At 45.8% G+C, this 23004-nt stretch overlaps 1 long non-coding RNA gene across 2 annotated transcripts; it reads right to left on the minus strand.

Moving 5' to 3' along the window:
* Nucleotides 1-4418: 4418 nt before the first annotated feature.
* Nucleotides 4419-22682, minus strand: LOC108352925 (uncharacterized). 2 transcript variants are annotated; one of them, XR_005493964.2, is made up of 5 exons: nucleotides 22575-22682; nucleotides 22015-22168; nucleotides 11089-11285; nucleotides 8872-8986; nucleotides 4419-4633 (listed from the first exon to the last, which is right to left on the minus strand). It is a non-coding gene; the product is annotated as an uncharacterized LOC108352925 (long non-coding RNA). The 2 variants fall into 2 exon arrangements; XR_010058138.1 differs by having other exon boundaries at nucleotides 12933-22168.
* Nucleotides 22683-23004: the final 322 nt, after the last annotated feature.

Genomic DNA, 23004 nt, shown 5'->3' on the forward strand with positions numbered 1-23004 from the left:
AGCGTCCTTCCTGGGCTCTCTGACCTGCTTTCCTGGAATGTGCTATACCCTGGCCCAGTCTGTGGAGTCCATGGCACTAGCAAGATTGTCCTGAGTATTCCTGGAAGCCAGAAAGATCCCCAAGTCCCTTCTGCACCATTCTGGGGTCATATGGAGAAGCAGGCCAACCTCCAGCTCCTCCCTACAGCCACTCTGGCCTTTGGTGTCTAGGAAGCAGTGGTTCTGGATAACCCAACAGCCCTGCATGCCCTGGTCTGTGTCCAGACGGTGAGCATGATGGGAGAGGCCCTGCCTGTTGGAGTGAGGGGGGAAATAAGGGTCTCCAAAGCTGCCTTGTTCTCTGCTCTCTTCTGGGACACTTGAAGGAGTTCAGGAAATGAAATGTCCCAGAGGGAGGAGCTAGGAGTATGTTCCATGTGCTAGAACTTTTCTCTTGGCACTTATTTTAATAGATGATGATAGCAATGATGATGATGATGATAGTGATGATGGTGGTGATGGTGATGATGATGAGTGATATGGGGGAAGTACTACCGCAGGCTTGTGGATGCCAGAGGATAATTGTATCTTTCTATCTTTCTATGTGGGTCCTGGGGCTTGAACTCAGGTCATCAGGCTTGCATTATTAGACAGCAAGAGTCTATCTGCTGAACCATCTCACCATCTTCTTATCACTTCCTGAGCCATGTGTCCACATTTCCTCACAGTGTGTGATCGACACAAGGATAGGACATTTGGAGGGAATTTGGCCACCGGGGGGAGGGGTCCCCATCATCTGTGATGTACCCCATCTTCTGAAAGTAGGGAGGCAGTGGCAACTGCAAGGGACGGGCCCATGTGATGCGATCTCAAGTGAGGCTGCCCTCAGTCCCTGGTGAGGCAGCTCCCTGCCTGTGGTCCCCCGAGCCTGTGGCCAGCAACCTAGTTTGCTCAGGTGAGGTTCGGAACCCATGTTACTATGAACGGATCTCTCTGGCGGGACTGGCCTTCCTAGGTGGTGGAGCACTTTTCAGGCTTCCCACGGATGGCTGTATGTCCCCAGGTCATGTGCTCTGGAATTCCAGCTGCTATCTAGCCATCATGTGGTTGGCTGTGGAGAACTGGGGAGGAGATAGTATCAGGACTCTCTGAGGTAACTTCCCCAAAGAACTGACTCTCCCAGGAGATCCTAGCACCAGCCTCCCCACCTCCCCGATTTCCTTCATCTTCCTACCCTCAGCCCCATCTTTCTGGAAGCTTCAGGCTTGGGTAAGCTCACCGCCCACTTATTACACCTGTGTATCTTCACAGAAGGCTCTGTCCAATGCTTATCATCACTGCTGGTGTCTGTGTACCTCGTGGGTCAGGGGAGGCTCATGGAGCGGGTGCTGGGGCAGTTTGGAAGCAAATATCATGTGATAATAAAATCCAATGCCACAACATTGCTGTGTTTATATTAAACACACACACATGCACAGACACACATGCACAGACAGACATGCACACACGCACACACACATGCACACACACATGCGCACACAGACATGCATGCACACATGCACATACATGCACATACACACATGTGCACACACACATGCATGCACACAGGCACATACATGCACACACACACACACATGCACGTGTGCTTGTTGTTGTTTTTTGTTAACGAGTCAAACGAGAGTCATTTAGGAGAGAATCTCAGCTGGAGGAATTACTCCCATTGAGGTGGTTTGTGGACATGTCCATAGGGGGGCAGCTTCCTGGTTTAATACTTCATGTGGGAGAACTCAACTCAATGTGGTTGGCGCTGTCCTTGGGCTTGTGGTCTTGGAAAGCAAGCTGAGCAAGCCATGGAGAGCAAGCCAGTAAGCGGTGTTCCTTCATGTCCTGCTTCAGTTCCTGCCTCCAGGTTCCTGCTTGAGTTCCTGCCCCAACTTCCTCCATGATGGACAGTGATGTACGGAAGCTAACTAAACCGGATTCTCTCCCACAATGCTGTCACTCATGGTGTTTATCACGGCACCAGAAAACAAACCAGGACACTGGGTTGATTGCTTTTATCAATCCCCCGGGCTTCCAGCCACTTAGTCTAGGAATGATCGAGAGCCGAACTCGTTCTCTACTTGCAGGCAACGTACCTTGGAATGAATTCTTCTCAGTGAACTGCTCTATCTAGCTCCAACCTCCTGGTTTGGGGGCTTTCTTTGTTTTGTTTTGTTTTGTTTTGTTTTGTTTTGTTTTGTTTTGTTTTGTTTCAGGCCAAAGATAACTGAAACTACAAAATTCTTTCATTAGCCTGAAGGACAGAGTGGCTTTAAGATATCAAGCCCCCAGGAAGAGCTACTTTAACACAGATGAGAGATTTTTTTCAAAACCTCACAGCAGGGGGCACTGTAGACCACAGTGTTCCTCCAAGCCGGCGCTACAGTGGAACCAGACCAGGAAACTCGGTGTAGCGGAAGAGAAAACTGAGACCCAGAGAAATGAAGTGTCTGAGGGTAGTCAGTTTACACAGGGATGGGCTATGGGCTTCTCAGCTCAGTTCTGTCTGAGCCAAGAGCCAGCAAATAGCCTTTGTCTTGCCGGATTATCTCTCAATGCAGGCTTCCTGCTGCTTTCTCTGCGGTTCCCAGGGGGCCTTGGGAGAAACATCTGAGTTTGTGGACAGGAGCCAGCACATTTGCTCTCCATGGCTTGGAGGTCCAGCAAGGACCCTCTTCTTCCACAAGAGTATACTCTTCCTTCCTTTCTTTCTTTCTTTTCTTCTTTCTTTCTTTCTTTCTTTCTTTCTTTCTTTCTTTCTTTCTTTCTTTTCCTTCCTTCCTTCCTTTCTCCCATCCCCTCTCTCTTTCTCTTTCCTTCTTCCCTCCTTCCTTCCCTTCTTCCTTTCCTCCCTTCTTCCTTTCTTCCTTCTATCCTTCCTTTCATTCTTTAGTTCTTTCTTTCTTTCTTCCTTCCTTTCTTTCTTTCTTTCTTTCTTTCTTTCTTTCTTTCTTTCTTCCTTTCTTTTCTGCATTAGCTACTTTTCTTACTTCTGTGGCCAACATCACTGACACCTTAAGGGAGGAAAGGTTGATTTTGGTTGGTGGCTTCAAAGGGATGTCTGCTCATCACGGCTGGGAGGGCACGGTAGCAGGAAGGGCTTGGCTAGGGTTCAGGTGGTGTGTGACAGTAGCTTATTCATATGTGTAGACCAGTAGGGAGAAAGAGTAGCCTGGGGCCAGGGGCAGTGGAACAGTCAAAGACTCGCCCTCTCTGACCTGCTTCTACTGGCCAGAAAGAAGGACCACAAGTTAGGGACCAGTTGTTCAAATGTCAGCCTCTGGTATTTCAGATTTAAACTTAACACTCTCCTTAGCTGCTGGAGGCCTAGAATATAAACACAATTTGTCCTGCCTGTCCTTTGTAGAGCTGGCTCCATGGCACATCCAGGTGAGGTACCTGTTGCCAGGACTGATTCGTGCAGAGCCCTGGCAGCTTTCAGCTGCTCCCACACCAGTCCTCTGTGCTCTCCCTGGCTAGGCTAAGCCCCACCCCTCCCCCAGACTAACAGCCTCTCATTTCCCTGTAGCGGGGGCAGGGCTAATCTCTATTAGAGCAGAGCAGTGAGAGCCCAGCCTGGCACTCAGCAGGCCATTGCCTGCAAAGCCACGCGTCTTCCTGGCATCATCTCTGCTCCTTCTGCAGTCCTGTCTAGGCCTGGCCCTCTGAGTTGTTCAGGTTGGAGACTCTAGCGAACTCCTTGACAGGTGTCTGCAAGTGTGGAGGGGGAAGGCCGTCTCCTTCGGGAGTCTGGGATCCCTGACTGTCTTTGCTCATCGGACATTCTTCTCACTAAGCTTAAGTTTGTGTAGGATGGGATTAAAATCTGTAAGGTAGGAGGGGGCCCCACTCTATCCCTCCTACAGTACATCTTCCTGGGGGCCTAAAGCATGAGATTCAGGGGTTGAGGACATGTGAGACCCTTTGTCCAGAGCATCGGGGTTACCAGTCAGCGTGCATTAGAGCTTGGTGGAGACCTCAGTTCGAGTCTTCTAAGCAGAGTTCAGTCCAGAGCTGTCCAGATGTCAGCTCTACCATGAGGGAGAACACTGTGGTGGTACACGGCCATGGAGGATGTAGTTTTGGGTGCAGCTACAGCATAACCCTTGGGCCAGGATTGTGTTTGGCCAGAAGACTGAATGACAGCCAGGCCTGTTAAGGAATCAATGTCGTAGGTGCCAGGGGTTGGGTAGAGAGTCAGTGGTAGAGCACTTGTCTGGCTTGCACAAGGTCCTGGGCTCTGTCCCTCACACTGTGAGGAAAATAAGACAGAGGCAGTCAGTGTAGGGAATGGTGTGTGTGTGTGTGTGTGTGTGTGTGTGTGTGTGTGTGTGTGTGTGTGAGAGAGAGAGAGAGAGAGAGAGAGAGAGAGAGAGAGAGTTGCTGCTGAGAACCACTGAGCCTGAATCCACATTTTATTTTTCTTTTGACAATAAACCTGTGAGCCTCCTCACACAACTTAGCTTCCTGTGTGGTTGGCAAATCCTAGCAGCTTCTTTGCCTGCAGACACCACGCCTGTTTCAAGGGTCCAATCCCTCTGTCTTCTAAGGTTTTCATCTCGAGGGGCTCCTTTCCTCATATTTGTCACCAGCGTCTGAGTGTCCTGAGATCCTGGTAAGAGAAGCCTTATCTAAACAGCGGCAGCCCACCCTTAGAAGGACACTGACACCAGACAATCCCCACAGTTTTCTCCAGCCTTCCCACCTACAAGTGAATCCCTCCTTGGCCGCTATCTGCACCTGCCTGGGCTCAGTGTCTTTGGCTATTACACAAGGACAGGATGGTGCCACAGCCTTCTCCTGGGGCTCTCGGGAGATACCACTCAGTGTTTCCCAGTCTCTGGCAACCAGGTCAACATTGTCTGGAGGTTTTAGCTCTCCTTCTGTAAGTCTTGTCACCACAATAACATGATGGCCTTCCTCTTGTAGCAATGGACCGAAGCAGATTCCTACCATGGATCAATGAAGCTTGGGAAATGGAGCATCTTCAAAGGGTCCCAGGCCTCAAGAATATCCCCACATAAGATGCTTTATATAGCCGAGTCCCAGGGTCCCTCTGTCCTTGTCACCGACCTCCCTGCTTACACCATCAGCTGTCACCCTCCCTTTTAACTCTTTCTCAGGCTGCCCTACTCTCTCAGAACCCTTTTCTGCCTTCCCAGTGGCTACTTGGAGAAAGGCTATTTGCCCAAGGCCATATTCAAGCCAGGCAAGTGCTTCTTCCCTGAGCCACACCTCCAAGTCCCCATAGATACTTAAACTGCTGCCTTGATTTCCCCAGAGGGAAATTGGGTATTGCTCCAAGAAATGGCCTTGGCACACACCCCACCCTGGCAGTGGGATGCTACGCCTTCAGTCCGGCTGGCCACTTGCTTGTGCTTGTTTCTGTTCCAGCCCATGAGGGAATCCCTCCACATCCACTTGGGCCTTCGTCTCTTCTACCCTTCCCCTTGAGTCCTTCAATCTGAAGTCAAAGCAAGCCAAATGGCAAACTCAGCTCAAACTCACATCTCCCCAGCTGGCCAAGAACCACCTGCTGTCTCGCTCTGTGCAGTTACAGTCTCAGTGGCTCTACAAGTGTTTCTGCAGTCGGCACACACACTGGGGTTCCACTGTAAGCCTCTGAGGATGTTTAAAGCTTGGATCCTGGACCCTGCACATATCCAGCACTCGGCCATATCTTCAAGGGTTCTTCTTTGACTCCTGGTTTAGTGTGTGTGTGTGTGTGTGTGTGTGTGTGTGTGTGTGTGTGTGTGTGTGGTTTTGTTTGTTTTCTGCAATGTGGCTGCTGTGTTGGCTACACCTGGGGGATTAACTATTCTTTTTTATTCTTTTTTTTTTTTTCTGTTTTAAGAAAAATTTTTCTAGGTCTTTGAGGAGTGGAGAGGTGTGTGTCTGAATCTTCAATGGACAGACACCTAACTGTGAAGACTTCTTTCTGCTGGACACTGGGGATCACAGTGGTCTCAACTGGACTTATAACTAGGCAAAGGCGTTTCCTCAGCAGTTTTGAAGCCTATGGAGGAGCATTCTGTTTCCATGGCCACAGCCACAAGACCTTTAGGCACCATGAATATATAGCAGAGTAAATCTGAGAAGTAGGAAAGTCCCATGCCCACCAGGGGACCCTGGAGAACTTACAGTGTTGCAGCCCCATCAGCAGGGTTGCCAACATATAGATTAAGATCCCCAAGGTGATAGGGAGAAGGTTGTCATGGGAGCCCATCTGTTCCCAAAATGTCACTGTGGTTTCTTCCCATTTGTACCGCAGGTTAGTGGCTAGAATGCTCATGAGCTTCCCAGGAAATCTTCAAGGAGGATGCTATCGCCTTCTTCCATTTTCTCTTCTGCCCATCCAGGAGATTGTCACTGACCTCTTACAAAAGCACCCTTGAGTAAACGTGTCTTCCTCTCTACTTCCTTCTCTGCTTGCTTTTTTATTTCTTTCCATTCTCATTTTAGTTGAAGAACATCCCAATATTCACTCTCGGTGCACAGTGGTTTATAAAAGCAAGGCAGCCCTCTGCCTCCCTTCACCCCCTGCTACCTGCATTTAGGCAGAATGGACTCAAATGACTTTCTCGTGTCCAGCAAGCAGGCTTATTGGTGCCATATCTAGTCAGCTGTCTGCTCGAGGTTAGAGCGGGGCTGCTTGGAATTCACTGGATGCATCGTGTTTGTCCTGCTCTGTTAGATGCCTCCAACTCAGAGAGAATGGAGTAGACGCTTCATTCTAAATTTGAATAAATTTAACTTCTCGGAGGCGACTCTGACTGTCACTCTCACCTGTCTCCTTCCACCTAATTCTCAACTTCTTTGAACCCATCAATGAAGTAGATATGACTGGCTCCTCCCTGTGACTCACCACCAGTGGCTGGGTCCTTGGCTTTTACCCCAGGGGTGAGTGAGAAGAGCTCCTGGCTCCACTGTGACCTGTTCCCCTGCTGCCTGTGCTTGTAAATGCTGACCCTGGGGGAGGGGGAATCCTGGTACTAGTGATCTCCTTGTCACCTGCCAAAGCCTCTCAGGTTATTTATTTTTTATGTCTACAACAATCAAAGATCTCAAGCGCCACCACCATGGGAACAGCAGTACCAGTTCTTAGCAAGGTCCATGTCCCCAAAGTCAGGTGTTTCCTGTAACTCCCCGCTCCATTTACTTCAACACTTTGCACCTTCATTTCTCCTGTGTTCCAGGGAGTCTTTGGGGTTGGGCTGGAAGAAAGATAAAAATGGTACCTAGAGGGATCCCAGGGAAGTCTGAGATTCTTCCAAAAACTGCTTGTTCAGCTGGGCACAGCCACTGCTTTTTAGATCACTTCAGTGGGCCAGTTCAAGGTCAGCCCCTTTGCATTGGTAGCACTGTATACATCTCTGAATGCGTCACTGTGATATGTCTCAGCCCTGTCTTGATTTCCCCCCGCCTGTGAGACAGCAGTTAGAGGGGCTTTGGGTATAACACGATTCAGTGAACCGGGCATACACTTAGCTTGAGATGTCCAAACATGCGTACATGTGCATCCACACGGCTAGAAACACAGAGTAAAATCCATGTCACAACATTGTCTGTAGAAGGGAAAATGTGTTCACACAAAACAACATGGGCGAGTATGACTGCATAAAAGTGAAAGATGGAGAAATAGCAATGGAAGTGCTTGATAGGAAAAATAAATTAAATTAAATAAGAGGGCGCCCCAGACGGGCCAGTAGTGATCAGTGCATCATGATGCAAGGAGATGTGTGTGCCCCATCCTGTCTTCACAGCTTACAAGTTATGGAGGTGGAAAAGACCGTGTGCTGGGATTAGGGGTTTTAGCCAGAGCAGTCCCCAGATAAGGACTTCTAGAACTTTAACTCCCTGCCTGTCTCTCTAGAAGGACATGTCTTGTGACTTGGCTGGTGTACTGGCTTGTTTTATGTCGTTAACACAAGCTAGAATCCCTGGAGAGGAAGGAGCCCCAACTGAGAAAATGCCTCCATAAGACTGGGCTGTGGGCAAGTCTGTAGGGTCTTTTCTTAATTAGTGACTGGTGGGGGAGGGCCCAGCCCATTGTGGGTGATGCTATCCCTGGCCAGGTGGTCCTGGATTCTACAAGAAAGCAAGCTGAGCAAGCCATGGGAGCAAGCCAGTAAGCAGCACCCCGCCATGGCCTCTACATCAGATTCTGCTTCCAAGTTTCCGCCCTGTTTGAGTTCCTGTCCTAACTTTCTTTAATGATGGACAGTAAAAAGGAAGTATAAGCCCAATAAACCATCCCCCTACCCCAACTTGCTTTTGGTCACGGTGTTCTATCACAGCAATAGGAAGCCTCACTAGAACAGCTGGGTTAACTGCTGTACCATGAAGGCAAAGGCCAGAGTGGACTTGCTGAAGAGGCAACGGGGAAGGAGCTACTGGGAGGCTGTGCGCAAATATCAGGGAAGAGGAGGAGAGCAAAGAGGAGGAGAGGCAGGGGTAGCGGGTGAGAGGGAGGGAAAGAGTTACCACAGATCATGTGGGATAGCCTCTGCTATGTGAACCTGAAGGTTGCCGGGAGACAGAGAGTAAGCATTCTAGATTAGTAAGAAAATCAAATTCCCCCCTCCCCCTTTGATGGATTTAAAATCACATATCTTGGGCAACTTGATCAAGTTCAATGAAGCAGCTAGTGCACCTTTTAGGAGACATGTTTCTGGGCTCTGGATAGGGAAACATTGGACAGCATACAAGAAAGCCTACCACCTGCAAAGGTTAATACTGAAATTAGTAACATGTTACAAATGTAAAGTACACTATTAGGAAAGTAAAAACGTATTGGAATCAGTCACTTTTCTGTTGCTGTGATGAGACACCATGACTGTGGCGACTTACGGGAAAAAGCGTTTCTTTTGGTTTTCAGGTCCCGAGGGAGCAGAATCCATCTTGGTGGGAGGCATGGTGGCAAGCAGCCGGCATGGCAGCTGGAGTTGGAGCAGAGAGACCACATCTGCAGGCAGGAAACACAGTACCAGAAGTTTTCAGCGCGTTATACTCTCAGAGGCCATCTCCATTGACAGATGTCCTCAGGGAAGGATGGTCCTCCTAACCATCCCCAAACACGACCACCAACTGGGGACCAAATGCCCTAGTGCCTGAGCTTATGAGGGCATTTTTCAAACCACCTTAGCATGGTAGTTTTTCGTTACCACAAAAGAAAATGCCTGAGGTAAGGTATTAAGGGAGGAAGGATTTATTTGGGTTCTCAGTCTCGAGCAGCCAGGAAGGAGACAGAGAGACAGAGAGACAGACAGAGACAGAGAGAGACAGAGGCACACGGGGCGGGGGGCGTCGTGCAAGGTTGAACATGTCAGAGTCAAGTACATTTTTCCCAGGGAGCGCCCCACAAGCCTGCTTCCCCCACCCAGGCTATGCCTTTGACAGTTTTACCACTCAATAATAATGTATTTAAATTTATTCTCATTGGTGGATTAATCATGAAGCCATAGCCTTTGTGATGTTGTCATTTGCCCCAAACTTCACCCATCAACACTGCATGCCTTGGGAACCACCTTCTAGCACGGAAGCCTTTGGGGAAATGGGCATATCTTCATGATGACACAGGAAAAGCATGAATGGGAGGAGACAATTAAGACTAACCAAAGGAAAGGACAAGATGAAGAGACACTTTACAAAACACATTTCCAAACACTTATAAACAGCATAAAAATGCGCTCAGCCAACCTGGAAAACTTGAAAAAAACAAAAGAAAACAACAAAGAAACAAACAAAACCCAGGTAAGGTACACCTGAGAATACGTGTTGGCGAAGACTCAGAGTAATGGGAGCCCTTTGAACGCTTCCATTGGCGTGAAACCTGACACCACTGTGATGGTTTTGTGCACAGGTTTGACCACACCTGATACGGAACAGCAATTTCTCATCTGGTTCCTAGGCAACAGAATTATATGCACCTGTATTGCTCTGTATATAACTGACTCATACGGAAACCACCCAACATCCATTAGCAGCAGAATGTATAAATAAACGGTCTATTCATAAATACCCTATCAAAACGAAGGAACTGAAAACACATTGTGTGACTTCCTGAGGAGATATAAAGAAATGCCTGTTCACTCCAAATAGGGCATCGACAGATTCAGGAAACAATTCCATCCTGCTCAGCTTGGTAGAGAAATGAGTTTTCTTGGGTTACTATAGGGGTGTGGGTGAGAAGGTCACTAACCTACAGGGGGGACCATAAACATGAGATCACCTATAGGAACATGGGTGAGGGGTTACTTAGGGGAGTGTGGGTGACTCTGGGGCAGCTGCATCACCAGAAAAGCTTCTAGGTCTAGGTGACAATTTATAAACGCCACATCATCTCTACCACAGTCAACATTTTACCTTCTATATAGCTTAGCCCCTCCCCCACGACAATGTGCAGATGTGGCAGGATGAAGTGCAGTTAGGGGAGAAGGGAATGGTGGCTGGAAACTCAGGTGAGGGTATGATAACCTTCTCTCCCCCACCTGTGCCAGGGGTTCTTAATAGGCCCGGTCACATATCAGTGACCACGCCATTCCCTAGAGAACAGAGTTCCAATAAACAGACACAATGTAGTCAAATTAGAATAGAGTAAAATGATTACACTTTAAAAACAAACAAAAGATTACATAGTATATGATTTTCACTTACGTGATGCTAAAAGGGGAAAAACCTGCAAAACTAATCAAGGTGTTTAAGGATACAGGTGGGGATAGGAAATAGCAATGTGGGGAGAAGCAAACATAATTCTATCACAAAAGGGTGCGGGTTCGTGGTGAAGAAAGGACTCCATGTGGCAAAGGAAGGGACTCTAAGGGCAATGCTGGCAATGTCTGCTTATCGGCCTGGATGGCTATATCTATACATTAGGGTGTTAATCTACAGAAACGATTGCCTCCGTGGAACGTTTTTTTTATTGTGAGAATTCCATTGTGAGGTGCTCTGCATCATAACCTGAAAGTTAAAAATGGCTTTACCATCCTAGTTTGCTTCCCATGGTTGTGATAAGCACCAGGACCAAAAAACAGCTTAGGAAAGAAAAGGTTTCTCCGCCTCACATACCCACATCACAGTCCATTGTGAAAGAAAGTCTTTGGTAGGCTGCAGGCATGGGTTAGACTTAGCAGTGCCACTCTGGGGTTCTTATGTGAAGAAAGTCCAGTCAGCAGGTAAGGAATAGATGGTCTCCGGCAGGGCTGTGGTACTGGAGGGCGGGCTGAGAAGATGGGTGAGCTGGCGGTTTAGGCCAGGGTCCTTACCTAGAAGAGTGAAGTTGGATATTTAATAGCAGCCGCATTCAAACAACAGGACTTTAAACTCATGAGTTTGTTTGTGAAGGAAATGGGACGAAACACTGGCAAGTGGAATCTCGCTGGAAATCCGTGGTATATGGTCAGGTGTCATTTAGAAGCTCTTAGCAGAAAATAAGCCAGGGGTTGAGTTGGTTCACATTGCTCTACGATGCCCTCCAACAATGTTCTAGGCTCAAGTGGAGCCAAGGATGTTTCGCTACAGAGGAGAAAAGAACTGGCTTCTCTTTATAGGAAACATGAATGTGACATAAGTTATTGTGTTTGATACTGTACTGGCTGGTCTTGTGTGTCAACTTGACCCAAGCTGGAGATATCACAGAGAAAAGAGTGATCAAGGAAAAGGAGTGACCTAGATTAGAACCTTTGAAACCATAAATATTTCCTTCTTTAAGGAGATTTTTCTCAGATGTTTGTCACAACAAAAAGAATTTGGACTACTGGGAGAAGGGGACTTGAAAAGTACAATTCTCAGTACTTACATGCCGAGGAGATGGGAAGGGGGACAGCACTATTGGCAGAGGGAACAGTGTGTGTAAAATCACAAAGCACTTAGAGGACGCAGCTTGGTATACCAGTGATCAGATGCCAAGAGGAAGGATGTGAGGGCAGAGATAGGAGCAGAAACCAGGCCATGAAGACCCTCATGGGAAGTCAGGAACATTGAGTCCTATCATGAAGACAAGAGGGGACCAGTGGAGAACCTTTTTCTTATCCTAATTTTATGGAGGGGGCAACCCTCTTCTTGCTCCCAGCACTGTGCAAGGAACTCACATTGGGCTTCTGTCAACTTTGGGCCAGAAGCATGGTTTTGTGTCCATCCAGAAACACCAGTCATATGCAGCCAGGCTCTGCATTCAACACCGAGAACCTATTCTGTGCCCGATGCCACTCAGTGATGTTGGTGGAGACCAAAGGAAAAGGTGAATTGGGGAAGATGTGCAGTGATGTATTAACTTCCAAATCTGTAGTGTCACCACAAGAGTCACCAACTGTCACCTATCAGGGACAGACCAAATCACGCCTGCTGCCTGCTTTTATAAATGTTATTTTATTGGAGCCCAGCAATGCCATTCATTCACACATTGCCTGTGGCTGCTTGCACACCACATTAGATAGTTACAATAGACAGTTGGGAAGTTTTAACAGAGGCCACTTGACCTTGAATATCTAAATATCTCTATCCAGTCCTTTATGGAAAGAGCCAATTGTGTGAGCCACATATTTCTATTTTATGTACAAGCCAATGCAGGCAGATTGTGGAGGGCTGGACTGACCCACTGGAGCTTTCCCTGAGGCCCTGATATATGGAGAAGGAATATAGTTTCTTCTCAAAACCAGTAACATGCTTTGGCAGAGCTGGTAAGAGCCTGGGGCTAGGGTCTTGGCAGCTCTTCCGGGAGAAAGGAGTATGGAGGTCTCCTCTGTGTTGTCCTAGCCCATTAACCAGGACTCTGTTGACTCCTTGATCCAGGCTTCATGCAGACCACCAGACAAGAGCTGGCCTTGGACTCCAGACATACTAAGCTGCTATGATGTAATCCCCTGCTTTCCCTCTCCAGAAAAGCCAGTCGTAAGCCATGCTGGGATGCTCACCTGCATGTGCATGATTTCCCCATGGTTTACACACGGGGCACAACCTCGAGTCCTCTTGGGTGAGCTCCTCACGAGAAGAATTTATCCACATTTGCCTTCTAATCGCCTCTCTGACCATCATATGAAGAATTATTGCAAGACTGGAGAGGTGCGAGACCTGTGGCAGATTCCAAACACTGTGTTTAGCTGCAGTGGCCCACCACTTTCTGTACCTTTCTGGAAACCTGTAAATCCTTCACTCTGCAAAATGGTCGGAATAGTTCATACCATTCCTGGTTTAGCCAGATAGGATTGTCAACCTGTGTTCATTGAAGGGGCCTCCCGGTTGACAGTCAGTGTGTATATTACTTATATTAAAAGAATTTGTTTACCCTTCTGCATTTGTACTTACGCTATCCAGGATGAAAGGGAAGTAAAAAGTAAGATTCATCAGAACTTGTTAAATTTAGAGACCAAATTTACGAAGGAAGTTTCCAAGAGTGGTGGACACAGACAAGAAGATCAGAATCAGTTCTCAGATTTGGGGGTGAATACTTTGGGGGTGAAAAAAGAAGTAACAAGGGTGCTACCAAAGTTTCAGGAAGAATCGATAGTAAAAGCAACACCATAACATAGTTTCATAAAAATTTAAAGCACAAGAGGGAAGGGAGAATTCTGCAAGTTTCCAAGCAGAAAAGAAGTAGATCATTTTCATGGAACAAACTATGGACGTGGCTGCGACTTTTTCCACCGCAGTGATCAATCCGAGATGAGATAGGGGGACATCTTCTAGGCAAAGGACAACTGCTACTCAGGAGAAGCTGACCACGTTGGGCCATGTGTATGGGGCTACGTGTATGGAGAAATATGGAGAGACAGCCTCAAATCTTAGAAAACGTGGCAGGCAAGATGCTTTTGAAAAGATTGCTCAAGGCTGCAATATATAGTAAGCAAGGCTAGAACAGGTTATAGCCAAAAGGAGAACCTACCATGATTGTTAATACCCAGCATGTTAAGAAAGTGAGGATAGCTGTGTGTGCTTGCTGGCACCAGATTCAGGCCTTGACGATACACAAAATATAAAAGAAAGATCAAAGAAAAAAATTGAGAGATTAAAAATGTAATTACAAATGAGAAATTAAATGTAGGAACCAAGAGACACAAACAAAAGGAGTTGTGCTTTGTGTCTTTCAAAAACGAGAATAAAAGCCAATTATGCTGGTGTATTTGGGAGGCTAAGGCTGGGGCTCCCATCTCCAGACCCTGTCTCAAAGAACAAAAACAAAAACCAAACAACCAAACAAACCACCAGACTGATTTACACAGAGTTCCAGGCCAGTCAGGGCTACATATGGAGACCCTATGTGGTTGTTTGAATAAGAACATCCCACAGACTCATAGATTTGAATTCTTGGTTACCAGGGGCTGGCACTTGAAGAAGAAACTTAAGGGTTCTTTGGAAAGTCAACAGTATTGGATGGTGTTATGCTGGGACGAACATGTGGAGGAACATTTTCCTGAAGTGGACACAGGTGGAAGGCTAAGACAGACTCGTGAAGAAACATTTTGCTGAAGCAGACACAGGAGAAAGGATGTTCTGCTAAAGCAAGCACGTGAAAGGACACGTGATAAAGGATTCTTTGCTAACAACACGTATGTGTTGGTCTGCCTTACATTGCATAGTTGAGCTACATTTGTTAGGACTCCATAGAGAGAAATGCACCAAAAACCTTGTGGTGATGCGTTGAGGCTTCTCACCATTTCTTCAGACCTGGGCTGATTGACAGAATCATGTCAGCTGAGACAGAAGACGTGCTGAGGCAAGACCTGTGGAGGTCACGTGATGATTGGAGGGTGACATTGATGGAGGCTGAGCTTGACTTGCTTATAAAGCTAGCTGTTCAAAGCTTGTGGTCTCGTGTCTTTGCTGATCTTCACTTCACTGAGAGATCCCAGCATGCCTCCAGGTCCCCCCTGCTGACTCAAGCCAAGGCCAAGTCCTGGCTGTCTCTGCTAAGTAGTGCTACCATTACTAATTTCTGTTTGCCATCCCAATTCCACCAAATTGTTCTGCTGGTGTATCCGTGAAGTGTTTGCAAGTGGATCGAGCTGCTGCTGCTGGTTCCTGTGAACTGAACTGTTGATTTCCTGACAACACAGATAGGGTTTGCTGCAAAGAACCATTTCTAAACCGGTCCACTTTCCCTGTGTTGTTTCTTTCCTTCTACCTCTGGTGGGTGTTGGGCTACAAGGAAGGTTCAGGTGTTTAAGAACCATCGTTAAAAATAGGATTTGACACTCACTGATAAGTGGATATTAGCCCAAAAACTCAGATCACCCAAGATACAATCCACAGACCACATGAAACTAAAGGACAGCCAAAGTGTGGATGCTTCAGGCCTTAGAATGTGGAACAAAAATATTCAATAGGAGGAGATCGGAGATGTGGAGACAAAGTCTGAAGCAGAGACTGAAGGAATGGCCATTCAGAGTCTGCCCCACCTGGAGTCCAGCCCATATATACACAGCCACCAAACCCAGACAATATTGCGGATGCCAAGAAGTGCATGCTGACAGGAGCCTGATATAGCTGTCTCCTGAGAAGCTCTGCTAGAGACAAATACAGAGGCAGATGCTCACAGCCAACCACTGAACTGAGAACAGGGTCCTCATTGAAGGAGTTAGAGGAAGGATTGAAGGAGCTGAAGGGGTTTTCAACCCCATAAGAACAACAATACCAACCAACCAGAGCTCCCAGGGACTAAACCACCAACCAGAGTACATGTGGACAGACCCATGGCTCCAGCTGCATATGTAGCAGAGGATGGCCTTGTCGGGCACCAATGGGAGGAGAAGCCCTTGGTTCTGCCAAGACTGGATCCCCCAGTGTAGGGGAATGTCAGGGCGGGAAGGAAGGAAGGAGTGTGTGGTTGGGTGGGGGGGAAGTATAAATAAAAAAATTTGAAGTATAAATAAAAAATATCCAATAAATAGAATAAAAAATAGGACTTGAAAATATTAAAGTTACAGGCACTATTTGAAAGGATTAGAAGGTGTGCCCTTGGAGGAAGTGAGGTTTCAAAGGCCCAAGCCAGTCCCAGAGTCTCACTCTACCAACTCTCAGCTTACGTTTCCAGCATCTCCATCTCTGTGGTAACGTTTCCTCTTTCGGTCATAGTTAGGTACCAGCCTTGAATGCCTCATCTGGCCGCCTCCATCTCAGGAGTACAGCATCATCCACAACTCTTTAGTTGGTATCTGAATCTCTCTCTCTCTCTCTCTCTCTCCCTCTCTCTCTCTCTCTCTCTCTCTCTCTCTCTCTCTCTTCTTACTTTAACTAAAGGGTTTTTGGTTTTGTTTTCTTGTTCAAACTCAAGTTCTACACTTTATTATTCTTTATATTCTAAATTATTCTTTGTATTCTAAAGTCTTTGTTTTGTTTATTTTTGCTCATTCTTTATTTTCTTTTTCTTCCTTTACTGGTTTTGGGTTTTATTTCCGTTTCCTTTTCTAATTTCTTGAGGTGGGATGTTAATTAATTTGATGTTTTCCTGAGTTTCCCTATCTGGTTGTCTACTGCTGTTGACTTTGCTTTTTTACATTGCCTTGCTGTGTTCCGATTTCTACGTCAAAAATATTAAATATCCTTTTTAATTTCTTCATTGACCCATCGGTCATTCAAAAGTGTACTGCTCAATTTCCACGGTTTGCACCATTTCCTCTATTACTAATTGCTAGTTTTAGTCCACTGTGAGCAGAAAAATTACTTATAGGATTTAAATCTTCTGAAAAAATAAGACTTGTTTTATGACCCAACATACAGGTTCATTCTGAAGAATGTTCCCTGTGCAGTCGAGAATTATTTTAGATGTAGTAAGTTTACTTGTTTGAGACAGAGTGTTGCCTACCCTGGCCTCAAATTCATGCCCTTCTGCCTCTGCCTCCTGAGTTCTGGTATTATAGTTGTGCACCATCAACCTGGCTTTGATGAGTTCTAGACCAAATTAGGGACTTTGTGGCAGCTCCTGAGGAATGACATCCACAGTTGACCATTGGTCTGCACTAACTGCACACACACAAGATGTAAAGACACAGATAACAAAACCAAAAAAACCAGACACATGGCAATAAATCAAACCATAGGCTGATCTGTAGCAAACCAAATGGGAAAAAAAAAACAAAAAAACCCCAACAGATTAAAGAAATGCTTACAGAATGGGGGATACATTTGCAAAGTATTCATCTGACAGGAGATTGATACCATAATATGTAAAACTTAATAAAAAGAACCAAATAACCCAACTTAAAAGTGGGAAAATTACCGGAAAAGGTATTTATCAAGGGAAGAGATACGTGTTAAACAAGTATCAGAAAGCATGGTCAGCCAGCATCTAATCAGGGGGAAATGCAAATCCAGTTCACAACAATGTATCTGATTCCTATTAGATGACTATAATCACAGAGAGAAGTGATAAGCTGCTGGAGGCGTAGAGAGGGGAGCTCTTACAGACTTAGTGCCGATCTACATAACCCAACCATTGTGGAAAACTGTAAGGAGAGTCATAAGGACAAACAACAAAAGAACAACAACAACAAAAAGATTAAGTGATCCAGTTATCCCACTTCTGAACATGTAACTGAAGAAAGCCATCATATGAAGGAGACTCTGATCTCCTGTCACAATAGTAAAGATATGGATTAATCCAGGTGTCTATTGATAAGCCAGCGGACAAAGAAAATGTCTGTGTGCCGTGGCATGCCAGTCACACAAAACAACTGTCTCTTGCAGCACCCTGGATAAGACCAAAGATTACGGTGCTAAGTGAGACAAACCAGTTGCAGAAAGACAAATACATTGTGATTTCTCTCCTATGAAGAATCAAGGAACCCTGAGCTCACAGAAGGGAAACAGTAATTACCAAAGGTGAGGAGTGGTCAGAAAGTTCAAGGGTGGTTAACAGACACAGAACATCCAGACAGGAGGTCTGGTGTTCCAGGTGGGTGGCTATAGTAATATTATTATGTCAGCTATTAAAAATAGCTGGAAAAGGTTTTTTTTAATGCTCTCATTTCAAAGATATAATAACTGCTTGGGGTGATGGCTAACCTAAATCTCCCGTGTTGATCAATATGTTATGTATAAATGTACTGAAACATCACACTGAACCTCAGAACATTATATAATTAGCAACTCTCTGGAAGAATACATAATTACCTCGCATAAAAATGGCACTTATTTTTACAAAATACGTTTGTCATCCCAGGTGAATGCTTGAAAGTAGGTCTTCTAAACTGGGCAATGTAACATACCACACATCTGTTATTTCAGCACCCAGGAACCTAAGACAGGAGGAATGCAAGCTTGGGGCCCGCCTGGGCTGTATAGCAAGACTCCCGTGAAAGAGGGAGGGAAAGGGGGATTTATCACCTCACACCTCCATATCTCAGCATTTTGGAGATAAATTTAAGTAAATTGAGGAGAGTAGACTTCAGGTGAACGCAAGTTATTTTACAGAGGGCATGATGCCAGAACCCATATATTAACTGATTAGAGACTGTGGTGGTTTTATAACGATTATCAAAGTCACAGCTCCACAGGTGCGTGAAAGACAAAGCTCTGGGAATGACAGAGCAACTTCTAATTAGAGGGACAGCGCTATCCAAATTCCAGGGTCTGGGGTCCTGAATAAAAAGGAGAAAAAACGCTGAGTGTGAGGATTGTGATTCTTCCTTTCTTAACTGTGGACACAATGTGACCAGCTAGCCTCCTGCTCCTCCCACTGCTGTGCCTTTCCCACGTGAAATAATGTATCCCCTCTAACTGGAAGCCAAAGCAAGCCCTCCCTTCCTCCTGCTTCTTTTGTCTGGTGTTTGAGCTTAGCAACAAGACAAGCACCTAACATAGACATTCAGGAACAGGTTTTATTTTACCTCAGAGAATGTCAAAGAAGAGATAAAACTTCTAGTGTGTGAACAGGGTACCTCTCCTGAGTCTAGGTGCTGCACACTGGGTGGTGAGAAAGGAAGCTGCTGTAGCCTCTATTTGGAGCCCTTCTGCAATATCTATTTTTACAGCAGGGGAAAGGACTATCCGCAATACCCTGGCTTCTGTGCCATGTTCTACCCCATTTTCCACATTGTAATAAAATCTTGCGTGGACCCAATATTTTTTTTCCTGAGCATTTTCAGTTATTACCGAATAGTTTTACTTTCTAAGTATTAACAGTTTTGGTCCTGGTTCATATTGAAAAGGAGTATCTCAAACAATATACCCTGATTATACTCTCCTCTCCAACTCCTTGCAGATTCTCCCCACCTCCCCAGGCACCCAGCTCAACATCCCTTCATTCTCTCGCTTTAAAAAAAACAACAAAAACCCAACCGAAACAAATAAAGAATAACAGCAAAAGAAATTCTCTCTCACACACATAAGCCCACATAAACAAAAAATGGAAACCAAGATAGATAAGCAAAAAGATGAATAAAACAAAAATGCAATTAAAGCAATAGAGAAATTAAAAACTCTACAAAAATACCATTGAGTTCATTTTGTGTTGACCAATTACTCCTTGGCATGAGGCCTAGCCTGCAGTGTGGCTAACATACCCAGCGAGACTCCATAAGAGAAGACTAGTTTTTCCTTTCCAAACAAGTGTGGGCTTCAGAGAGCATCTCGGTTAGAGCTGGGGGCCCTTGTCTACTTGCTCCCTCTTAGTTCTAGGATCCCATATTTCTTGAACCTATGCAGGCCCTGTACATACAGCCACAGTCTCTATGAGTTCATAAATGCATCATATTTATCCTATCTGGAGGACACTGTTTCTTTGTGGTCCTCTATTCCCTCTGGCTCCTACAGTTTGCCACCTCTTCCACGTAGCTCCCTGAGACCCGGGAAAGGAGTTGGTAGAAACATCCCATTTAGGACTGAGTGTTTCAAAATCTCTGACCCTCTGCACATTGTCAGGCTGTGGATATCCGCAATGGTTCCCATTTACTGTATAAAGAAGCTTCTGTGATGATGGCTGAGGAAGGCACTGATCTACAGGTACAGCAGAATGTCATGGGTCCTTTTATTGCGATGTACTTTTAGCATAATGATTAGCACTTGGTTTTCCTCTAGACTCATGGCCTACCTACTCTCAGGTTCTTGGCCACCTGAACAATTTTGGGTATGGGTCCCATCTCAAGGAGTGGGGCTTAAATCCAATTAGAGAGTGGCTGGTTACTCGGACAACATTTGTGCCACGATCGCACCAGTCTATAAAGCAGGCAGACTGTAGATTACAGGTTTAAGGCTGGATTGACCATTACCTTTCTCCTCTGGTAGCATGCAGAAAACCTTCCAATACCTTGAGCACCAGTCAGTAGGACTGAAGGTCCTAGTTAGGCCTCAGGTCAACTTCTCTACGTTCAATGGACTATACATGTTGTCTTTAGCAATAGAGCATTGCTTTGCTATCAGGCTGCAGAGTGCAACCGACAGCCTTGATAATAACCTGAGTTGTTTGGGGTTTCTGTGGCCAACAACTTAATTTTATATAACCCGTTCCTGGCACAGAAGTTTCACTTAGTGGCAAAGGATATCTAGTTGGAGCATTGTCTCTCTCAATTGTTCAGTGACTTTGTTTAGATTTCCCTCATACATGTATATATTTTAAGATGCTTCAACAGAAGTAGGTTTCCATAGGACCCTTCAAATGTCTTGGTGTTACTTGTCCCTCCTTGTAGTCCCTCTCTTACCCTCCCCACACTTTCCTCTCCTTTCTCATTTAATCCACCATTTCCAAGATCCCTCTGTCTCTTAACTAATTATATATTCTATTTCCTCTTCACTGGGAGATACTTCCTTCCCTGTCTGATAATGGTTGGGTTAGGCACCAATCTTTAAGCATAGCAGAACATCATTAGGAATCTTTTGGTTGACTTTGGAGGGAGGTCAGTCACATTTGGTTCTACCTTGGGTCTATGAGGCACCTACATCCTGTCCATGCAGGCAGTGTTGGGCACGGCTCCCTCTTGTGGTGTGGACCTCAGGTTAGATCAGTCATTGGTTGGCCACTCTCACAAGCTCTGAGCCACCAATGCCCCAGTATATCTTGCAGACATAACAAGTTGTGGGTCATTGATTTCATGGCTGAGTTGCTGCCTTAGTCCCACCAATAGGAGCCTAGCCTGGCTAAAGAAGATGGTCAGTTTGGGCTCCACCTCCTCTATTACCAGGATTCTTCATTAGGGTCACCCTCATAGGCTCCAAAAGGTTCACCTCTACTAGGTTTTCACATAGTCCCCTAAATACCCACCTATCCCCAGAATCTCTCTTCATATTCTCTTCCTTGGTTCCTCCCTCCCCAGCCTGATTGCTCCTGTTCTCATCTCTACCTGCCCTCAACCCACCCGCAAAATCTATCTGATTTCCTCTTCCCAGGGAGATCCATGCTTCTTCTCCTAGACTTCTCTTTACTTAACTTTTCTGGACCTATGGATTGTACTGTGATTTTTTTTACATAAGAGCTAATATCCACTTATAAATGAGCACATATAATGTTTGTCTTTCTAGGTCTGGGTTACCTCACTCAGGATGGTTTTTTTCTAGTTCCATCTATTTGCCTGCAAATTTCATGATGTCATTTTTTCCATAAAAGCTGAGTAAAATTCTATTATGTAAATATGCCATATGTTCTTTATCCATTCTTTGGTTGAAGGACATCTAGATTGTTTCTGATTTCTGGCTATTATGAATAAAGCCACTATGAACACAGTTGGGCAAGTGTCCTGTGAGTCCGATGGGTCATCTTTTGGTTATATGTCCAAAAGATAGGAAGATTGAGTCCCAGTTTTCTGAGAAACTGCCATATTGATTTCAATGGTGGCTGTACAAGTTTTCGCTCTCATTAGCAATGGAGGAGTGGTCCCCTTGCTCCCCATCTTCCCAAGCATGGAGTCTCATTTGTGTTTTTGATCTTAGTCATTCTAACAGATGGAATCTCAAAGCAGTTTTGATATGCGTTTCTCTGGCTAAGGATGTTGAACATTTCTTTATGTGTTTTCAGCCATTTGAGATTCTAATGAGAATTCTTTCTCATTAGAGAAAGGGGACATGGACCTGTCCAGAAAGGTTCCCTGGAGCAACTTCCCAACTGTGTCATCTGGAAATCAGCAGTTCAGTCCGCCAGTAGCTCGATCCATTCACAGACACTTCGTGGCTATACCAGCAGTCCTGTTCAGTAGAGGTGGGTCACCAACAGCGGTGATCTGACCTAGAAAAGACAGCCAGTTCTCAGCCTCGGCTCACGTCAGTAGGGGGGACCAACAGGAACCACCCGTTCTTGGCTATACCTCTCTTAGGGAAGTAAAGATCAGCAAAGTTGAGAGACCAACAAGCATTGCACAGCTAGCTATACCAGCAAGCAAAGCTCTGTCTCCATCACTCCATGGAGCCCTATTTATACCCTCCAAACATCACGTGCCCTCTACGTGCCTTGCCTCAGCATAGGTCTTGCCTTATCATGTGCACCCAATCAGCCTGAGTCCTCAGAAGTGACAACAAACTGTAGTATGACACCAGAAGGCTTTTGGCATGCTTCTCTCCATGTCGTCCAGACAACTGCAGCTCAACTACATAGTGTAAGGTAGACCAATACATATGTGTTATTAGGAAGTAACCTTTCATCACATATCCTCTCACACGCTTGCTTTAGCAGAACATCCACTCTTCTGTGTCTGCTTTAATGAAATGTTCCTTCACCTGTTCACCCCAGCAAAACACCATCCAACTGACTTTCCAAAGAACCCTTAAGTTTCCACTTCAGGGCACTATGACAACACAATGTATAGAATCAACCAAGTAGGGTTCATAGGAGTTCAGACACTAAAGAAGCAACCATGGAGCCTGCGTGGATCTGCACTAGGTCCTTTGCACATACACTGTGGTTGTTTAGCTTAGAGTTTTTGTTGGACTCCTAACAGTGGGAGAGGGGCTGTCTCTGACTCCTCTGCCTGCTCATGGGACCCTTTTCTCCCTATGAGGATCCATTCTTGATACAAGGGTTTGTGCCTAGTCTTATTGAGTCTTGTTAGGTCATGTTTGGTGGAT

Source organism: Rattus norvegicus, chromosome 15 (assembly GCF_036323735.1).
Source record: "Rattus norvegicus strain BN/NHsdMcwi chromosome 15, GRCr8, whole genome shotgun sequence".
Lineage (NCBI taxonomy): Eukaryota > Metazoa > Chordata > Mammalia > Rodentia > Muridae > Rattus > Rattus norvegicus.